Source organism: Lathamus discolor, chromosome Z (genome assembly GCF_037157495.1).
Source record: "Lathamus discolor isolate bLatDis1 chromosome Z, bLatDis1.hap1, whole genome shotgun sequence".
Classification (NCBI taxonomy): Eukaryota; Metazoa; Chordata; class Aves; order Psittaciformes; family Psittacidae; genus Lathamus; species Lathamus discolor.
In genome coordinates this window covers 79,430,094-79,452,269 of record NC_088909.1, presented here as the reverse complement: position 1 = coordinate 79,452,269, position 22,176 = coordinate 79,430,094, and positions in this window count along the sequence as shown.

The following is a 22,176-nucleotide window of genomic DNA, read 5'->3' as shown; positions in this document are numbered from 1 at the left end:
TATCTTAGTCTTACGATCTCTTGGTTTGGTTGTTGGGTGTTATTTATCACCATCTGCATTTTCTTTCATGACAAAGTTCAAACATATCAGGATTTTGGAAACACATTTCCCTTTTGAATTACTTAAGTTCAGTCGATGTTACTACAACAAATTAACTTATTATTGTGTATCAAATCTTCTCTCTTGTCATTCATAAATTCCCCAAAACATAGTTCAAAGCAAACAAACAAAATCCCAACCAACAAAATTAAGAAAAATATTGAGTGTGTACTCACTGGGGAAAAAAAGTTTTTCTGCTATTGTTGGCATTCCTGAAAACAGGCATTTATAATGAAAATATTGCTAGAGCATATCTGTAGTTCTGCTAAAACCTGGACAATGTTAGCAGAAGCATTATGCATGGGAGACACATAGCTTTATGTTCCAGAATAACCACAAACTAGCAAGACATTTTCCATAATTTACTTTTATGAGCTTCAGTTTCAAATTAATTTTACGGACTTAATGGTTTGGGAAATTATTATGAGAAAGAATAATTCAGAGTTGAACTTTTCTGAGCTACCTGTTATTTGATTGGTTTACCTAGCAATATCTCTAATTGAATTTGTCGGCAACAAAAATATGTGTGCTAACAGCTGCAGACTTACATTTTATAATTATTGTTATCACCTCAGATAAATATTTAAGCAGGGGAAGAAAGAGTGGGAGTAGAACGAAGTCACCTACAATAGCAAAAAGTGAATTTTTCAGTGGAGAAGTTGTAATACTCACTGTTTCTTTAGAAATACATTCCTGAATTAGCAGAAGTTGCAACACATTTTTTGTCATTTAGTGAAAGAAAAAACATATTATACATCAGATAATGTGGGTAAATAATGACAAAATTCTGTATTATTTACTCTAGGCAGAGCTTGACAGTGTAATCAGAAAAATTATTTGAAAATTCAGGCTTAAATTCTGCAAAATCTCACTGCTGCTCACGAGCCCCCAAACTCCAAACACAGATTTTTAATTTGTATGCAGGCTTGTTTGTTCAATGCACTGCAGGAGTTACATGCTTTTTTGGTTGTTTTTTGGTTTTTGTGTTTTTTTGTTTTTTTTAAGAAATACTCTGAAACTCTAATTAAAACAGGACTAAGCAAACAGAGTGCTGAATTTACATAGAAAAACAACATACCAAAAAAATGAAATGAGCTTCCAAGCATCATAGAATCACAGAATGGTTAGGGTTGGAAGGGACCTTAAATATCATCCAGTAACTTAGTTCTCACCTCTTAATATTACTAAAAAAGAATAATTTTGCACTGATTTTGTAAGGAGGGAATCCTTCGGTTTTGTTTGTTTGCTTGTTTGTTTTTAAAGTACCATTAAATCGTATGTCAGAAACAGGAATCATGAAATGTGTCAGTGTTTTCTGGTCCTAAATAATTTTTGTAGAATAAACAGCAGTTACTTTTAAACAACAACAACAAAAAAAAACTTTTGTAGCTCTTTTTTTAATGGTGGTGGTGTTTTGCCATTTCTCACCACAGAACTAAAGGAAATTACTCATATGTTGTACATCACTGCTAAGAAGAATTGAGAACACGTAATTTCTTATTAACCTTGGGAATTTAATGCATGTGAAATTATTCCTAATTCCGACTGATGCACCAAAATAAATTTAGGATCATGCCGCCTGAGCTTCTAGATATGATTCTTTTCACTATTTTAATTACTGGAGCTCTTCAATTTGTAACTCAATAGTTTAAATCTACTTTTTGAAACATAAAGGCACAGCACACTATTGGGAATATCTAATACTGACTGTGTTTGGATAATGTGTTATTCATCAGAGGCACATAAAAAACCCCAAATCTGAGTACCAATCAGCTTTCAACAAAGCAGTTTAATGGCTTTACTGGTCTACATGAATGAAATGTATACAGTGGGAAACAAAGAATGACAAAGATTTTAGACCAGAATCTTATATTTAAAGTCAATACTCTCTAATGTTTCTAAAATTAGAAATCTTCTATTTTACACATTATTTGTGATAGATTAATAAACACATTTCTACTGAGAAAAAAAAAATTAAAAAGCTACTTGTATTCCAGTTTATAACTGTCATCAGCCTTCATCAGCCTTGCTAACATCTCTTACATGCAATTTCTCCAAATTTAAGTAGAAAACATTCTACCTCAGGGACATAGGATTATATGCTACTGCCTATAAAATAAAAGTTTATGTATCAAAAGAGATTTTGTTCTTTAAAAAAAAACCAACAAAAAACCAAACAACAAAAAACAACAACCTAGTGGTCAAATAAGTAAGTTAACAGCATACCTGAGATGATCTTGTGCTGCTCATGAACATAAGCAATTTGTCAATAGATTTTTACAGTATGAAGTATCACAAAAGGCAAATACGGAATAATAGCCCTGTAACAGTTAGCTGCCTGGTTTTAAGCATGGTAAAAGGCATTTTCATGCTTACAAACTATCACTTGTATTTCTATAGGATACCAGGAATGCAATCATGAATCAGACAAACTAAAGAAAGCAAATATAGTTATTTGTAAAATCATAGGATGCTGAAACAACAAAGCAGACAAATTAGTGAACATGCATTTAAATAAAAAATGTAAAACATAAATTAAAAAAAAAAATCACTTTAGATGCCCTTGTCTTTTTGAGTCTCATATCCTATCTCCTAACTTGCATAAAATGCAACAGATCTTCAGTCCCTGTTTATCATGGATAGATTGTCGCTATCCTAGATCACATGGTAATTTCCACACAAAGCTTTCTCTACCAACAGTGCTGTTCTATAAAAAGAATTCCATTAACACCTATTAAAATTATATATAGATATACATATATATACACACACACTGTGATTGTCTTGATATAGAAGGATGTTAATTTTGCACCCAGTTACAATATCACTGCTACTTTCAGACATTACAATAAATATTTTTGAGATAAGAATTACAGTATAGAAATTAAAAGATCAAAACAAAACAAAACAAAAACATTCAAATTTGCTATGCAAAAGAGTTTGGGGAAGTTATAATTTATTTTTTAAATGTTTCTGAAGTATGCTGTACTCTACAAATAATACTGTGAGGGAAAATAAGCTTTTCCACTACAGAGTTTTGGTTTGTAGTGAAAACCACATCATGACTCAGATAAAAAGGTGTTGTCTGTGAATAATGAATTACTTTTTAGCCATACACACCCCTCGCCATGCAATAAGGTCTCTAAAAGCTGTACAAAGTCTTAAAATGGCCTTTGTGAAATAATATTTTTTTCCTTAAATGATCCTAATATTCAGGAAAACTGGTGAATTCAGGAACACATTTTTGAACATGTGATCATAAGATATACATAAGATATTTATAAGAGAAGATTAACATAGATGCATAAGAACAGGTGACACTAAAAATGCTCTTTAAAATGTTTTGGTTCTCTCTCTATATTCATATATATTGCCACTAATATTCCACAATTAGCCCAAAGAAGCTGTGTTGCATGCATTCAGAATTACTTTGTTGAGAAAGGTAAAAATATATTTATGCAAAAGCAACATTTTCTTTTTTCAGATTATAACCTTTTCTGCTTTGTAGCTCTATGGATCACCTTTTGTGTCTTGTCTACTAAGGTCAGCACAAACACTGAGAAATACTAAACTGTATTACATATTTTCTTCCACTTCTATTTGTTGTGTGTTGCATATTTGGGAGATACACCAACGTTTACTTGGGGAAAACATACAGATTAAGAGTGGTTCACATTTTATTTCATTGAAAATAATTTGTAAAAGATCATTAAGAAGGAAATACATTCATACTCTAAACATACGTGTTTTCAAAATGCCTAACTATTCTATGAAGATATGCTTGATTCAAGTTTCTATCCACACAATGACAGCACTCAAGAAGAACGAAGTTACTTAAAACACCTTTAGCTTTGGGGACAAAAATATTTTAATTAATAATGTTTCTGAGCTGTACCAAGATTTTCTGCAGGTCCATTAGCACTGTTTCCTAACCACTATTCCTTCAGTAGAAATTACTGCTTGACACTATGCTATTCTCACTTTCAGCAAGCATATTTTTAGGAACAATACAGATTTTATAAAAAGACAAGAGGTACTTTTTTCTCCCCAGTTTTAATCTTAAGTGGTAAAGTGAAATTTGTGCTGGTGAAAAGTAGCTAAATGAACTCAAATTTTTTAACCACAACTGCAGTACTGCCGGCGCAAGGGGCCAGCGGAAGAAGTTCACTTTTTCACAGGGCACCTCATCAGTTTTGAGCCACAAGACCTATTTTTCATTTGAAGTGCAGCTGTCTTTGCATAGGCATCCAGGATTTGAACCTTCTGTTGTGACTGCAAGATGTGAACTACTGTCATGTCATGCTATTGCTTTGTAATGCGTTTTGGGTTTTTTTATCCTCAGGATTTGAACTCACTCCACCATCACATTTCAGGGAGCCAAATAACTGTCAAGCTAAAAGAATGTTCAAACTCAACCAGTCTAAACTGGTTTCATAAATTTGGCCTAGAGGTTAAAGCTGTAATATTCTAATTTCAACTTGCTAAGCTACTGAACTGTTTGTGCACAGAATTTTAATACATTTATTTAATACTCATGTGTTCTTACTAATATGTTCATTAAAAAAGTTTATTAATTGCCTCCTTTATCTCACAAAAAGTAAATTATTGCATCCTATTTACCTATATCTACGTTTTCTATCCTTTTCATAAAGCACAACAAATTAATTCTAAATAATGAAGACCTGTTGTCTCCTCTTAGATGTATCTGAATTATCATTGAAAGTGCCACATACACAACTGTCTTCATCAAAGTTTACACACAGAATCTGAGACATATTGAAGTCTGAGAATTATGCTTCATATTTCCGCACAGCCAAAATTTCCCCCTTAAGAACTGCATGCTAATAAATTTTCAGAGCTGACACTGTGCTCACCAAGCAGAGAAAAACAAAGCACTGCACTTCTGGTTAAAAGAAATTAATATACAACAGAAGGCAATGTCTATTCAATTTTGAACAAGCTTTTTTAATATTATGAAATTTTGCTAAATTCATTTCAGTAAATGAGAAAGTTTGCATAATTTGTGATTTTTTTTTTTTTTCTCCATAACATCTGAAATAGAAAATGTATGGAAGTTGAAAACTGCATATCACTGTATATCTGTTACAGATCTGGAAATACAAAACTGACATAAACCTTAAGCAACTTAAACTTTGGTATTAATTGAGGTAGGGTTTTTTTTTTCCTCCATTTTTATTTTCCATTGGCTTTCCATTGCTATTGATTCCTTCAAAGAAATTTTTTATATTTGATAACAGGATTTCAGTCCAGGAAATCATAAGTGAACACCTTTATTCAAGATTTGCAATTTTACAAAAATTGCAGCGATTGAACTGCAGTGAATCAAGGCTTTTTTAACTGTGAAATAGAAATATTAATATTAACTTCATATTAAATTTAAAAAGACACTACTGCAAGAGGAGTCAGAAATAAATTAGTTCTGCATTTATAAGATTTTGCTTTAAGCATGTGAATTTGTTCTAAGAACATGTTTATTAATTTAGGTAAAATACATTACTGCATGGAAAATAGTTACAGTTTTACACTAAGGATAACCAAGTCAAGGGGATAATTTTATTACTTCCAATAACAGTAATTTATATCTTCACTAACTAAATAAATGGATGACCAAATTACATGATTTAGATCGCATTTTAATCTACTACTGATTTCCAAAGGGAGGAAAAAAAATCCTTTCAAAGGAAACCTTATATCAAAATGGAATTCTGTTGTTTGTATTAACTCAAATAAATGGACACTGCTTGTATGAAATCACTTCTGCTTTTAGACCAAGATTTAGTAGCTGTCACTATACTTCAATGATATAACAAAAATAAAGTCACTCAGAAGACTTATCAGAATGAATAACTGCTGGTTTAAAAAGTAAGAGACTCTGGACTGGGTGATCTTTATATATTACAGTCAAAAAGAATTTATCACATTTACTTTGTAAATACCTCATTTATCAATAAGAACAGAATAAAGCAAAGAATAAGAATCTATGCTACACCAGTGGTCCTTACTTTGCAGCTGATGTACATCATATTTATACATGCATGACTATTTTTATATACAGAAAATGCTATAGCATGCAACTTTATTATTTTCCGTATCTGGTACTTTGAGAGGTTTTCTCGAAATCGTTAAATTTGGGAACATTAATCTTCTTCATATAATAAAGGTGTATAACCGAAGCTGTAAAACTATTTTTCTAGTTTCATTAATGGATGGGTAGAAATAGAGAAAAATAACACAAAAAATGGAATCTAGCTAAACAAATTCATACGATTTCTCACTGAAAGATGAAGTTTTATATTTCTGAGTACTCAAGCTCCAGCAGTACCTTTAAATTTCAGCTCACAAAAAAATCCCCAAACCCCAAAAATCCGAAGGAAACATCCACAAAAACAAACAAACAAACAAACAAACAAAAAATCCCAAACCAAACCAAAAACAAAACCCAAAAACCACCATCAACAAAAAAACTGCAAAAAGAACCCAACCAAAACCAAATCAAAACAAAAAAAAAAAAAAACCCAAAACACACACACACACACAAAAAAAACAACAAACCAAATCCAAACAAAAAAAAAAAACCCACGACCACCACCAACAAACAAATGCAAACCATGGTTTATTAAGGCTGACTGGCCAAGCAGCTAAAGGTCAGAAACAGTGAGTCACCAGTCCTGATTCTCTCAACTATGACTTAAAATCACTGGACACTTCAATATTCTGACATGCTCTGACACCTAGAAATATGTCACATTCGCTCCTGTTTTATCTGCTTAGGGCCTAAGAATAAAAATTAAAAATAATCTGATTTTAGACACGAATTCCCAGCTGGGGACTTTTATGTAAGAGTTACCAGAGTGTTGCTGAGATCAGCTGAAGTCATGATGTAACTTATTTGAGCTTTGAAAAATTTGCTTATCCAGGGAATGGTGACCTCTTAAATCTATCAACCCTCCCTGTAGTCAGGAAAAGAAAAGCCTTTACAGATTTGCCATACTGGGGAGAGGGAAAATTCTGAAAAAAGACTGACAAGTAGTTAACAAATAGATCACTGAAATTTTAAAAGCTGACAATATCAAGCATTGCTGAGTGACTCATGCTCTGCCAAACTAACTACAATAATCACTCAGTTTTCCAAATGTATAGGAAACTAGAATTTCTGGAAAACAGTCACTGAGCATGTATGAATCAATTGCTCTATTCGTAAGATATAAAGCTGTTGGGCAAATTCAGAACAAATCTGATGCCGCTATGATTCAGACTTCCTACATATGAAAACAATCTTTTGGGGAATTTGCCAGGAAGGCATTTCTCAACTTCTGTCACACAGACACAACACTGAAGGATATTGTTTCAGCAGTTAAATTTGAAATGACAATTTTAACTGAATATAGCAAACGATCTACACCAACTTACCACCTCACCTCAATGTCCTCACAGCGCAATCAATGACTGGAGGATTAAAAGTGTAAGACTCTTCAAAATTTCCCTGAAAAATAAAATAAAACACTTTTTATTTTCATTTCTAGTGTAATACCACAATTCTAAAGCATTCAAGAAACAGAAACAGTACCCTGACTCTAAATAAATTCTGCAAACTGCTATTGAAAGGCAGCAAAACAAAGCAGAATTTTGCGATTAATGCTGATGTAAAAGAGTCTGGACCACCAGAGGTCATATATTAAATAATCTGAATCAGAGATTTTCTGATTAAAGTGTTCAAGAAACAACAACTATGTTTTCAAACACATTATTTTAATTATAAACACTTTCTTACTATGTCACTGTGCTAGACCAACACTTTTTCAACTACTGTTTCTAGTGCCAAAACATAGTTTCATAACTGAACCTATACTATTAGCTCATTAAGTAAACCAAAGATATTACCAAAAACTGCAGTAATTGCAGAGGCAGTATATCAATCAGTAAATTACCTTAACAGTTTGTGAAAACAGAAATGTAGCCTTTCCAAAAGTGAAGCTATCTGTTCTCTCATCAACAACCAGTATAAATCTCTACCATATGGATGTCCATTCTAACTCATTTATTTAAATATTTGTCACTAGAAGTCAGGCTTACATAGGTCCTATAAACTACGCAACCCAAAACGGATGAGTGTCAAGTACACACCAAAAGCAGGAATCATCTTTACAATGTATATGCAAATGTCACTGTATGAAGATACAACTAAAAGAACCTTTTCTTTCAGATATGCATATCATTATACATTGGTTTTGGATGTGTTTAATTACGCCCTAGCTCCACACTGGTCTGATTATATTATTTGTAGCTTGGGTGGAAAAGATAATTGCTTTTGTGACAACAGCACTTCTATCATGCAAAGATATTCCTTTCTAAACTGACTTTTTCTTTTGTTTCTTCTTCATCTTATTCACATCTTTTTTCCTCTCTGCTTTTGTGGAATGCATTGACTGTTGACCCTTTGGGAAAATAGCCAATTTTGGCTGCCAAGTATTCTCAAGTTATTTTATCACATACAAATAATCTGGGTAAATGATGGTCTATCTTCCGTAGTGAAAGATTGGTTGTGGGATAAAAAAAAAGTAAATAAAAAAAAACCCAAACTTCAACTGGCTTCTTGTTATTGTGTTAAGTAGGAATTTCTGCTTTTTGGTGGGACAGAAGTTAGTATTTTTATGGTATATTAATTTGTTTATTGCTTCACCTGTGCCATCATAATAGGACGTGCTTTCTATCACATGATGGTTTTCTGCTTTTTTTCTTCTAGGGACTGATGTAGTCCACTTCTCAGAGAAAGAGAAGAATAAGTTCAATAACAGCCTTGCCAAACTGTGAAGAAGGCTTTAAACTAAAGTTGCTGGATGAGGATAACCTCAATCCATCTTGATCCTACCAGTCTGATGCTGGTGCTAATAGCAGATGCCCAGAGCCTGGAGAAGGATCACAGGTCAGAAACGGAGTACCTGATGAGCAACACAAAGGGCTTCCAACCACTGCAGCCAATAAGCCATCATCATCAGGGTCCCAGCTGAAATGCCTCTATGCCAATGCATGTAGCATGCAGGGCCATGAATATGATCAGCAGGCTGAAGCATCCCTCCTATGAAAACAACCTGAATGAGTTGGGCTTGTTCAGCCTGCTCCATAGAGCAGGTTCTATGGAGACCTTCCAGCAGCCTTCCAGCATCTAAAGGAGGCCCTGAGAGAAAGCTGGAGATGGACTTTTTACAAGTGCAAGTAGTGACAGAACAAGAGGAAATGGCTTTAGGCTGACAGCAGGGAGATTTAGATTGGACATTCAGAAAAAAATCTTCACTATGCTGATGATGAGACACTGAAACTGGTTGCCAAGAGAAGTTGTGGCTCCTCCGGAATCTTCTTTTAGAATCTTCTCTGGAATCTCTGGAAGAAGTTGTGGAATCTGGAAGTGTTCAAGGCCAGGCTGGACAGAACTTTAAGCAATCTTGTCTCACGGAAGGTGTACCTACCCATGGCAGGGCGCTTGGAACTAGATTATCTTTAAGGTCCCTTCCAACCCAAACCATTCTATGATTCTTGTTTTCCAGCTCTAGGTTGCGTACTTGTCTTTTCAAACACCTTCCCCTACTTTCATTTCAGGTACCTTAATACTTCCCATGTTCCAACCTTCCCACTGCCTTCTATAAATATGCAAATGTTCCACTTTTTCACTGTTACCACTTTTAGTGAATAAAGCTAGCTTAGACTGAGCAGGAATGCTTTATTTTCCATCTCATCCTTCTTGTACTATCCTCCCTGGGCTTTGATAACATCATTTTCAGTACTTTTCTTTTGTCTCCGGAATACATGTTCCACTTAAACTACAATCATGAACAAAACAAAACCAGCAGATTTTGGTCTTTATCCTGTTAGTCTGCAAGTCTTGTAGACTTTACCCTGCTGCCAGACTCCTCTCTTTATTCTAAAATAACCCTCCCAATAATGTAACAGAAACATATGTTGTGACAGTAAGAACAAAGGAAGAATGCAGATGCACAAAGACTGTCAGCTTCTTAGTCTATTGATCTCCTCTTGCATACAATGGGCAATCAGTCCACTTCTTAAGTGTCCATTGTTTCTACAAATAAATTAATTACTCATTATTGAAAAGTTAACCTTCTATTAAGACTAGCAGTAATAAAAAAGAAACATTTTCTCTTACCCAAAAATATGATAAACATGACTGCCACTGCCAAGTATTTTGTATTCTCACTTACAAGTAGTATTTCTGTCATTCTATTGAGCATGATTTTTCTCAGCAATGTTTTTCATATTAGAGGATCATATCCTACAAAAGTCATCCCAATAAGAAAGTCAAATAAAAATGCCAGGGGCCCTGCATGGATGAGCAAGGCACTCTTGGCAAAGCTCAAACTTAAAAAGAGTATATGAAAGGTGGAAGCAGAGACAGGTGACCTGGAAGGAATACAGAGACACTGTCTAAGCTTGCAAGAAATGGCTGAGTTCAAAGTGTTTTGGTCAGCAATACAAAGTCTACTTTTAGGTCTGTAACTAGCAGTGTGCCCCAGGAAGCAATATGAGGTACATGAGGTTCAATGTCTACATTAATAATCTAGAGGATGGGGCAAAGCGTAGCCTCAGCAATTTTGCAGATGACACAGAAATAGGAGGAGTGGCTGATACACTAGAGGCTTGGGCTGCCATCCAAAGGGACCTCAAGAGGCTGGAGAAATTGGCTATCAGCAACCTTATGAAGTTAAACAAGTGGAATTAGAAAGCAGCTTTGCACAAACGGCTCTGGCATCCTTGTGGGCAACAAGTTGAACACAAGTCAGAAATACGCCCTTGACACAAATGAGGTCAACATCTTCACGGGTTGCAAGTAGAAGGAGTGTTGCCAGCAGGTGAAGGGAGGTGATCCTTCCTTTTTATTCAGTGCTGGTGAGTTCACTGGAGTACCATGTCCATTTCTGGGCTCCCCAGTACAAATGAGATATGGACTTACTGGAGCAAAACAATGAAGTACCATGAAGATATTGAAGGGACTGGAGCACCTCTCCTGCAAAAAAAAAGGCTGAGAGAGCTGGGTCTGTTCAGCCTGGAGAAGGCTCAAGGGGAAACTCATCAGTGCATATAGATACCTGAAAGGAGGGTGCAAAGAAGATGGAGTTAGGTACTTTTCAATCACAAGACAAGAGGCAATGGAAACAAGGAAACAGAAGGGTCTGTTTAAAGCTGAAACAGCTTTTTAATATGGACACTGAAGCAGTTTGCCCAGAAACTGCTGTGAAATGTTCATCCTTGGAAATATTAAATAGCCATCTGGACATGGTCCTAGGCAACCTGGTCTGAGTAGCATTGCTTGAGCAGGTACACTGGTCTGGATCCAACTCCAACCATTTTGTGATTCTGTGATATTTTATTCGTGGCACTTAGTGTTTGTGTTTTTTTCCACCCCAAGTGGACTGTGATTGATAATCACCTTCCATGTTTTTCTATATCTCATTGATGGCATTCAGAAAGCAGCAAGATTTCTAATGATTCAGGAAAAAATAAAAGGCAAGTAAACAGAAATAAATGACAAACAGGAATCAAGAATGTTTCACCTAAAAATTCTCTTCCTCTAAACTTTAGAGGAAACTATTTTGTCATAATACAATAGCAGTTTCAGCAAAAAATGTTCTTTGAAATTCACTGCATATGTAACACAAAGGAAGATGTTGAAAACAGGCAACTAAAGAACTTTTTTTTTTCTCCTAAAAATCATAATTATGCTAAGACTCAGTGACATTAAAGGAAATAATGAAGGTAGAGCAAATCTTACTGGTTCTGCAAATTTTTATTTTACTTTTCATGAGGTAATTACAGCTAAGAGATACTGAAAAAATGGTATTTCCTGAAAAAGAAAATATTTCAAGAAAATGCCAAAAAAGTATAAATGGCATGGGTTTAAAATGTTCTATATCTCCTGGATTTAAATTTAAGCATGATTATGGATTTAGGCATTTACGGCCTCCAAATAACCAAGCATGAAGAAACATAAAAATCTCATCACCAAGATTTCTGATATTCATGGAAGGTACAGTATGGGCTGATCCAAACCCCTCTGAAGCCAACAGGAATTTTTCAATGATATGATCAGGCTTCAACCTGGCTTTTCATACTAAACAACTTAATGAAGCATGAGTATGAAGACCCAGGGTATCACTACACACTAGAGAACTCTTAATTATGTTCAAGCTCATCACAGCTTAATGAACAAAAAAATATTTTTGCAAATTTCAGGATTTTAAAATCTGTTGTTTGTTTTTCTTTTTTTTTCTCTTTTCCTGACAGCAAAATAAATTGTGAAGTATTTTGGTCAACTAAACCTGGGTTTTTAAGTGGAAAATTACAGAAATCCTACGTCTTGCAAATTTAGAAGTACTAGAGCATTGTAAAAGAGTATGGACCAGAAAGCTTTTGACAGTGTACAAACTCTTTTGCAAAGTGAACTTTATAAAAGAATAAAAAGGCCTCTTTTCTACTGTTTGCAGTCTAAGGAAGTGAAAATGGCAAGGCAGAAATGCACAGCTGCCTAAAGTCACTTTCCCAGCTACTGGTCAAAGTTAACATTTGCTAGCAAATATAAATTTCTTACACTCATATAACCCCAGAACAAAACCCCAAAAAATCCATTAATGTATTTTCTATTTTCTCCTTCAAGCTTTGGGTTTTTACATGTGCATATGGAAGTAAAACAAGGTAACATTTACAAAATAATTAGTCTTTACAAACAGAGTGCTATGTGTTTGATCCCATAACTGGGTCTCTGAAACGCGCATGAGACTTTGGGTGACGAGCACAAAGGCTAACAAATAAGTTATAATTTGAGGTATTCTGTAAGAAATCTGTTATATTTCTATGGATGGTAAATCATGTTTGCACAGACGGGGTATTTTAAGTACATTTTAACAGGCTGCATTTTGATCCTGACAGCCCAGTCTTTCTGAATTTGTTCCCTTTTCTGTGTCTGGGTACAAATAGAGGAAGTAATCTTAAACTTACAAACATTTACGTCACCTCAATTTGCACACACATTACATGCCTTCTGTGCGGAAGCAAGTACAAGTTGGTTTAAAAACAGAAACAAAATTATTAATTACTAAAAATTATTAATTATACTTCTTGATAACCTATCAATGGTCTTGGGAGTCTGGGGAGGCCCCTGCTCACCGGAAGCTAGCCAGTATATTCCAAGCTACAAAAAGGGTGTGAGGGAACTATAGACCTGTAAATCGAACCTCAATTCCTAGAAAAATTATGGATAAGATTATACTGGGTACTACTGAAAGGTATTTAAAGAATAATGAAATCATCAGGCACAGTCAGCATGGGTTCACAAACGGAAAAAAGTCCTGATTAACTGATTTGATATCCTATGATAAGGTCAGCCATGTAGTGGATAAGGGAAGGAGGTGTGGGTAGTTTTTCTAGATTTTAGTAAACTTTTAATACTGTCCCCAACGGAAACCTTATGGAAAAGTTCTCCAACTGTGGGATTAGTGGATACATGGTGTGCTGGGCGAAGAACTGGTTGAAGGGCAGGGCTCAGAGGGTTGTAGTGAAAGGGGCTTCATCTGGCCAGCCTCCAGTCAGCAGTGGTGTTCCTCAGGGTTCAATTCTAGGCCAGTTCTATTAAAAACATTCATTAACAATCTAGATGCCTTATGACTCTCAGTGTTTAAAATGCATTTGGGCAATGCTATTAGTAGCCTGCTTTAAGTTTTGGTGAGCCCTGAAGTGGTCAAATATCAGGACAAGGCATCACTACAGGTCCCTACCAACTGGAAATCTTCTATTCTATATGAGCAACAGTGGGCTTTCCATGTTGGCCAGTTTCCTTGTAGGCCTGAATTATCATGTGCATTTCACAGAATCATAGAATCATAAAATAGTTAGGGTTGGAAAGGACTTTAAGATCATCTAGTTCCAGCCCCCATGCCATGGGCAGGGACATCTCACACTAAACCATGTCACTCAAGGCACTGTCCAATTTGGTCTTGGAACACCGCCAGGGATGGAGCATTCACAGCCTCCCTGGGCAACACATTCCAGTGCCTCAACACCCTAACAGTAAAGAAATTCTTCCTTATATCCAATCTAAACTTCCCATGTTTAAGTTTTAACCCGTTACCCCTTGTCTTATCACTACAGTGTCTAATGAACAGTCCCTCCCCAGCATCTTTATAGGTCCCCTTTAGATACTGGAAGGCTGCTAGGAGGTCTCCACGCAGACTTCTCTTCTCAAGGCTGAACAACCCCAACTTTCTCAGCCTATCATCTTCATATGGGAGGTGCTCCAGTCCCTTGATCATCCTTGTGGCCCTCCTCTGGACTTGTTCCAACAGTTCCATGTCCTTTTTATGTTGACGACACACGAACTGTATACAGTACTCCAAGCGAGCTCTCACTACAGCAGAGTAGAGGTGCAGGATCACCTCTTTCGTCTTGCTGGTCATGCTCCTTCTGATGCAGCCAAGGATACGGCTAGCTTTCTGGGCTGCAAGTGCACATTGCTGGCTTATGTTAAGTTTCTCATTGACCAACACCCCAGTTCTCCCGATAGCTTCTGGTGGGGCCCATGTTTTCCCTAGTCTGTGTTTTATTCACTATGTACCTATAGAATCCCTTCCTGTTATCTTTCACATCCCTGGCCAAGTTTAATTCTAACTGGGCCTTAGCTTTTGGTTTTTTTTTTTAATATGTCTGAAAGGCAACACCCTTTTTTTCCTGTGCAGCCATGTTCTGGGCCTTTCATCAGTCCCTGGCGCCTTGCTTAGTTCTACAGGAGTTATATTGCAGCAGGCAGAACATGGGCAATGGCCATGTGAGAAGGGATTGTTGACATAGGTGGTGTAGGGAGGTTATGGAAAGGGAACCAAGCAAGGCTTCAGGCAAGCTTGTGGGTTAGAAAAGGCTGAAGTGAGAGGACACTCCATGCCCATGGCAGGGGAGTTGGAACTAGACCATTCTTACAGTCCCTCCCAGTCTAACCATTATGTTTGGATGACAGTGAAAGGGACAGGGCCACAAGCAAGGAGGCAAGGGTTGCCTCTGATGCAGCAGACAGTGGCTTCTTCTTCTCTGCTTTTAGAACCAGCAGCCCGGAAGAACACACAACCAGACCATGGAACACACCTGTCCTCAAGCCAGTCAGCCAGACAGATTTGCAGCTTTCTGGCTGGTGCTATTTTCAAGCTTTTGGCACCAACCCTGGCAATGCAGCAGCCAAATCACAGCCTGCAACATGCTGGTGGCAGCCCATGCTGCTGTGTGGTTGACGACATGGACAGCCCAAGGCAGGTGTCTGCTGGCTGCCAGGGAGAGATGGGACTGACAGCCTCCACCTGAGGCTGGGAGAGTTCTGGGCAGGGCTTGCCTATAGTGACCAAGGGTGACTGCTCCCACTCTGTCTATACTGTCCCGTTTTGCACAGCCTCAGGCCCAGAAAGGGACACAACTAGAACACAGTGCACTCCCATCCCCTTCTTCCTCAGCCACACAGCCAGAGATTTCTGCAGCTTCCTACAAGGCCATTGACTTAGTGATAAATGCACACAGCCCCAGTCTGCAGCACACCGTGGTCTCACAGGCAGCTGGAAGCTACCCTTAACCATAGACAAGGGGATCTCCGCAACGCCTACCTTCTGTGTCTGAAACTTTCCTTGAAATAAAGTTTCTGATTTATGAACACACTGGCTGGTTCTTCTGGCTTGTGTGTTTTTAGTATTTTTTGGGGGAAAACCTTTTGGGCCTTTCGTTATGTGACAAGAGCCAGGATTTAGTAAAGCTGGCAGCATGAATATGTCAGTGTCATCCCAGTGCCCATCTGCCTCAATTCCATGCTCATAGCTGAGATCTCCCTTCCACCCAGTCTTAAATGTAACTTGCTTAATTCATTGATTCTTCAATCTGATATCAGCAGATAAACAGAGACAGTTTCATCTTCATGAACTCTGCAACCTTTAACAGGCATTTAGCCATTTCCCAAGAGATAACCTAATTACTTCAAAATGTGATCCAATCATCTGAATGTCAAACTGCAAGACAGATAAAAATATAATGCAGTCATGGAACTGAATAATTATAAATTCCTTCTGAAATATCACTTAAAATGTGTGTGCATACATATTAATCATTTTTTATTCTTACAAGTTGGATATATTTTTTCAATGACCTACAATAACAATGAAAAAGTTATTGTTCTAATACCCAAACTTAATTATGCTAACTTTCTTTGTTAGTAGGAAAACCTAAAATTCCAGTTATATACTAGATAAATACAATTACTCTTTTCATAGAATTAGAATACATATCTGCTTATAGAAAACATTTGAAATTGACATTCATATACAGTTTCCTGATGAAAAAAAAATCCACTTTCATTTTGCACAAGAGTAACAGGCATATGGCTTCTTTCTCCTTATGCAGCAACCGACTGAAATACTATGAATACCTATTTGGTGGTTCATCTCCAAATTTTTATTTTTTTTTATGTCACAATTTTTTTCTGAACATATCACTAATTTTTGATTTATATTTTACAAGATACCTTTACATAAAATTTAAATTTAAAATTTCAATTTTGCTTTCAAAATTTCTGCACTTTCTATATGAAGACACCTTTTTTTGTGAAAATCGTATTGTATTGAAACACTCCCTAAGAGTATTTTTTGCTAATTCTATTTTAAAAATTTACATTTACCAGAAATTACAGTGTTAGTTACAGATTACAAATAAAAAGCCAAGTGCTTCCAAGTATCAGAAGAATGACGCTCTGAACCTTCCCCAGGTTAGAACAATGTGGGATAAAAGCCACTATTTTTCAAATAGGCTTTTTTTTTTTCCTTAAAGATTTTAAAGCTAAAGAGATAAACTCATCAAAGACCTTCAGAGTATTTGCTGCAGTGTGATTTCATGTAAGAATATGAAACATTATTATTTATTCCAAAGCTGACTCCAGACTTACTCTATGTTACTAAATTTAGGTCACACAGTGGCGCTAAGTTTCTTATAATGTATATGGAACCAGGAAAGATACCTTACTGATCTTAGGTGACTAGAGTAGAGTGCATTGCAATCCAAACCCAAACAAACCAAAACCCAACTGCTTTAACCCTGTCTTAAAAGCTACAGATATTGCATTTTTGAAACTTCCCGTCTCCTACTTTCTTGTTATAAGCTTGTAAGAAACATGAAAATATTTCTTTATTATCACTGGAGACTGAAGAAGTAAACTGGAAAATCTCAGCTCTGAATGGTGACAAATATTTCTGAAATACGAAATCCTTCTGCTGCTGCCTCTCACCTACTGAAAAAGAACATATTATTCTGAACTGGTATTGAATCTGCAGAATGTTTGCCATGTTAAAATAAAAGTGAGGTAGTATAAACTGCAAGGGAGTGTACCAGTGGGTTTCGAGCATTTATTTAATATGATCTTGCAATGCCTTCAAAAGTGGTGGAACAAGGTTGTATATGAAAATGGACTGAGTCAATCATTTTGAAGTCAGCAGCATTTTAATATCAGATATATTTTCCACAGTCACACTGGAAAAAGAATGAATAGAAATATGCAAATAACAAGGGATATATGTTGTCAGTGCTGTAGGCTGAATGACACCATGCAAACTACTACTTTGAATACACATTTCATTACATTTTAACATTGCTCTGTGTATGGCAGAGATTTCTTAGGCTGATGCTATACACAGGTTAGCATTTCCTATATGTACATGAAAGCATCAATCAACTTTCTTTACTGAAGTTGCTTAATTAATCACCATACTACAGGAATTCTGATTAAGCAATATGAACTCATAAAATATGTCCTGAAAAACTGGTACACTACCAAATGCCCTTTTTTATAAACATATTCAAATATAAGATTCTTTATTAATTAATTCACTCTTTCTTCAGAACCCTTTGCTACTCTAAACTATGTATTTTAGCCACTTGTATTGAGTTTGCTTGCTCCAAGTATACGGGTTTTCATCACTTGAAAATTATTAACCTGACCAGATCACCACTACTGAAAGATTTTCTTCATGTTCAGTAGAATTTCCCTTTCTATTAATATTGCTATTTTTCTTTAAGTAGTCTTAAAAAAAAAAAAAAAAACAGTGCTTCCAGCCAAAGGAAGTAAAGCTAATACCTAAAATATATTCTAAATATTCTACTTAATAGGCATAAATAGAGCCCACTTTAGATTTATTTATTGTAATTTTCTGGAAGAATAATGAACACATTTTGTGTACATTAAAAAAAAAAAAAAAAAAAAGAGTTACAGGGCTGAGTCCTAGAAAGAGAAATCAAAAAAAAAAAAAAAAAAAAAAAATAGAACGAACCATTGCAAAATTGTGGTAGTGGAACAGCAGAAGTTTGACAAGACTTTTTCCTGTATTTGGGGGTGTGCATGTCTTTCACTCCACCCATGTTTTTTTCCTACCTACCTTTCTATGGCTCCTTCCTCTTATTATTCAATTTATTTCAATAATTTCACTGTTAGGGCTCATTTAATTCTGACCTGAGTATCATCAAGGATATCCCTATATCAGCATAGCTATGAGTCTAAATCGCAGATGATAAAACCTCAGAAAATGTGCAGATCAGCAGTGCAGCTGAAAATCATAGGATAGCTCTGGAAACTCCTCAATTTGGTTTCCTAAACTTGCAGAAACAGAAAAAAAATCATTATTTTGTTTAATGAGTGGCCACTTTTTTACCAAAAAAAAATAAATAAAAAAGGAAAACCTTCCCAAGAAGAGAATGGTGGATTACAATTATATATATATATATATATATATATATATACAAATCAAGAGGAGGATATGCAACACAACCCCAGGGGTCAGTAGGCTAGTCCCCATTTCAAAAGAAGATTACATAGATTACATATAAAAAGTCTGTGATAGTTTTTGCAAAAATACTGTCTTCCCCCCAAAAAAATTTTCTGACTCCAGAACATGTATTTGTTCCTCTAAGCAGGAAATACACGGAAGTGACTGTCACAGACCCCTAACCTATTTTCTAAGTCCATGTCACACATTGCTACAAGCTCTGGAGAGAAAAGACATGAATGTTGCTGGGTGGCTGCCAGCAGATTTTGGAGACAATCCGTTCTGTTAAACTCTGTGTGATCACAGCCAGGCCTCTCATTTTTGTCCCTGATAAATGGGGCTTACAGTCTTCTGGTATGTCACTGACATGCCGTGTAAATAAATTCACTGAAAAATACTGTGAAAGTACATGAATCTATGTGAAGGAATGTTACTCATCTCAATTTGACCTCATTAGGGCTGATTGTCTTGTGGTTGTTCTTTAGTCTTCTTCATAATCACTCTTGTATTGAAATGATGCAAATTGACATTTATTGTATTTCATGCCTTAAGTACACAAAACTAACAGTTACCAGAGAAAAGAGAATATGTCCTCCTGTCAAGACATTCTGCCCTCTCCACTGTCACTCCCCTGACTCTCCTGTCAATGAGTCCGGAAAGCATAGCACCGATGCTTAAGAACCAAATGTCTCATTTTCTGCAAGTTTACCTCTTTGATGACAACCTGATGAATGTCACACCACCACAGGGAAAGGGGCAGAAACACATGATTTGGGAATTTTCTTTTGATGTAGATTGTTTTCTCCACAGCACCAAAAAGCATTCTTGGATATTTGGAAGCCACAATGGGGGACATAGAAGAGAGCTCTCTAACAACTGAGTGACTTTTAAGGACAAATGAGATTGTAGCCAAGCCAAACTTTTTCCAAGGGTATCTCTTTAGACAGTCTGGTTGTGCACATGGATATGGCACAGGGAAACAGATGAGGTCTTAGATGGGCTTAGGACTCGTGAACAAGATACCACTTCTGTGATCTAGAAAAGTAAGGCACATCTACACCCAAACCAAAAAGTAGTGAGAAGGAATCAAGTAACTCTGACTCTCAGTCAACATGGTACAAACAACTCTCATGCTGAGATACCCTAGATCTGAGTAACTTCATTTAGATCCTGGAAACTGTTTAATTGCATCAACATAACACTGGAGGTACTTAGCCTGAATCAGAGAGAAGGCTCAACACTTTCATAATTTAGTTTTTAAAAGTGTTTTAAATTAAGAAAGACTGTATAAAACTTTGGTATATACCTAGAAATCTCCTTCATATTGATTTCTTTTTCCTCATAGAACTGGAAAATTGATTTTGCTTATGAAATCTGTATGACAAAGAGATTGTACTGTCAAAAATTGCTTGCTTATTTAGAGCAAATTTTCCTTGCTGATACAAAGCTTACTATCAACAATATCTGATAATTATTCTCAAGATGTGTGAGTACACAGACAGTGTTTACTGGCACCTTTAGAAAGATGATGAACTTCAAAGCAAGATGCGACATAGAGTGTGAAAAATATGTGTTGCTCAAATGACATTTATAGTGCAATATGCCTTATCTAACCATTTGCTTCTACTCAAGAAAGAACATCAGGAGATGTGTCTTTGGCTCCAAAAAGTAACATCCAAGAGAAATAAAAACTTCTAACCCTCAAATGAAAACATGTAAATTGTGAATAATTACATCAAAATCACGAACTTTAACATATAGCAAATGTAAGGCCTAATTTAGCTCAATCTGTTTCATTGGAGAACAAGAATTCAAAGTTCTGAAAAAAAAAATAGATAAGCAAAAGAAATTTGGTCTGAAGTGGCCAGAGACTATTTGCCATTTCTAGACATAGTGGGAAAGGTGATTATAATGTAGGTGTGCAAGAACAGTGTTTAAATAGGCTGATTTAGGGGTTTGTATCTAATATTTTTTATAATAATAGAAGGTACTTTGCCCTAAATATTGTTTTTTTTAATACATTCCTGATAGCATATTCATGGTCAATCTGGACAACCAAGGTCACCTGTGTATTAGTCCAGAAAGCTGGCAGCAGGTAATGAACTAAGAGTTGTATTTGCATTTGGACATGTACGGATAGCCTATTAAGACATCTCACCAGTCTAATCTCACTTTCGCCAACAGGCTGAAACACAGACTTCCTCTTAGATATGGCACAAGCAGGCAACCTTCCAGGAATAACTTTACAGCCAAGTAAATCAGTGCTTCTCCTCCTGTAAAGTCATTCTCAGTAGTATTGCTATTTAAAGGTAGCACTATGAAGAATAATATCAAGAAACATGGCATTGGCCCAGTGGGAATGTAGTAGCACAGGAGGTAAAATAGAGGGGTTTCAGGCTGCTGTTTGGTAGAGATTTAAGCTCTAGTAAACAGGCCCCTGTGGAGAGATAAAGTGAAAATGTGTTTAACCCTTTTTCACATATTAGAATGTCACTGGAGTTGTTTTACCTTGCATTTGACAAAGTCTGCCAATTTCTATTCCAACACTGTTGCAAAACTAACCTGTAAAAAGAGCTTGAAATTATAAAGAAAAAAAAGAGAAAAAAATAGTAGGGCAGACACTACTGCCCTACTCTATTAATATAAGTTAGTAATATTAATCAAAATATTTGCATTTGTTCTTCATGAGACAGAAGTTCCTGGAAAGCCTACCATGGGCTGACGGAAAAGCAGCAGCCAGGGCCAACCCCAGATGTGCAGCCCTGGGAGAGCCCTTAAAGCCTGGACAAATTCCGGGGCCCTCCTGCTGTCCAGGGACACTGAGGTCCAGCCAATGCCTTTTCCACCTCCTATTGTCTCTGGCCAGCTCAGGCCCATGGTCATGCCATCCCCTCTGGTCAGCCCCTAGACCCCCTTTGCTTTTTACACCCCTGGGGGGCTGCACCCCTTTGGGGCAGTTATGTCTGAGTGCCCACAGCTACAGTTGATCTGAAGGTCACTGATCTCACCTTTACCCCTGGGTCCTGCAACATGGAATCAGTCTCTGGGCTGAATCTTCTGCCTCCACCCATGACACCTCTAGAACCTTCTGTGCCCCTGAGCTTCACCTTAACTCCATATCCCTGCCCTGGCTCAGCGACTTTGTCACAGCCCCCTGCTCCTGCCCAGGCCCCAGCCCTTGCTCCAAAATGGAATAAATCAAATTTAAAAGTGTTGTTCA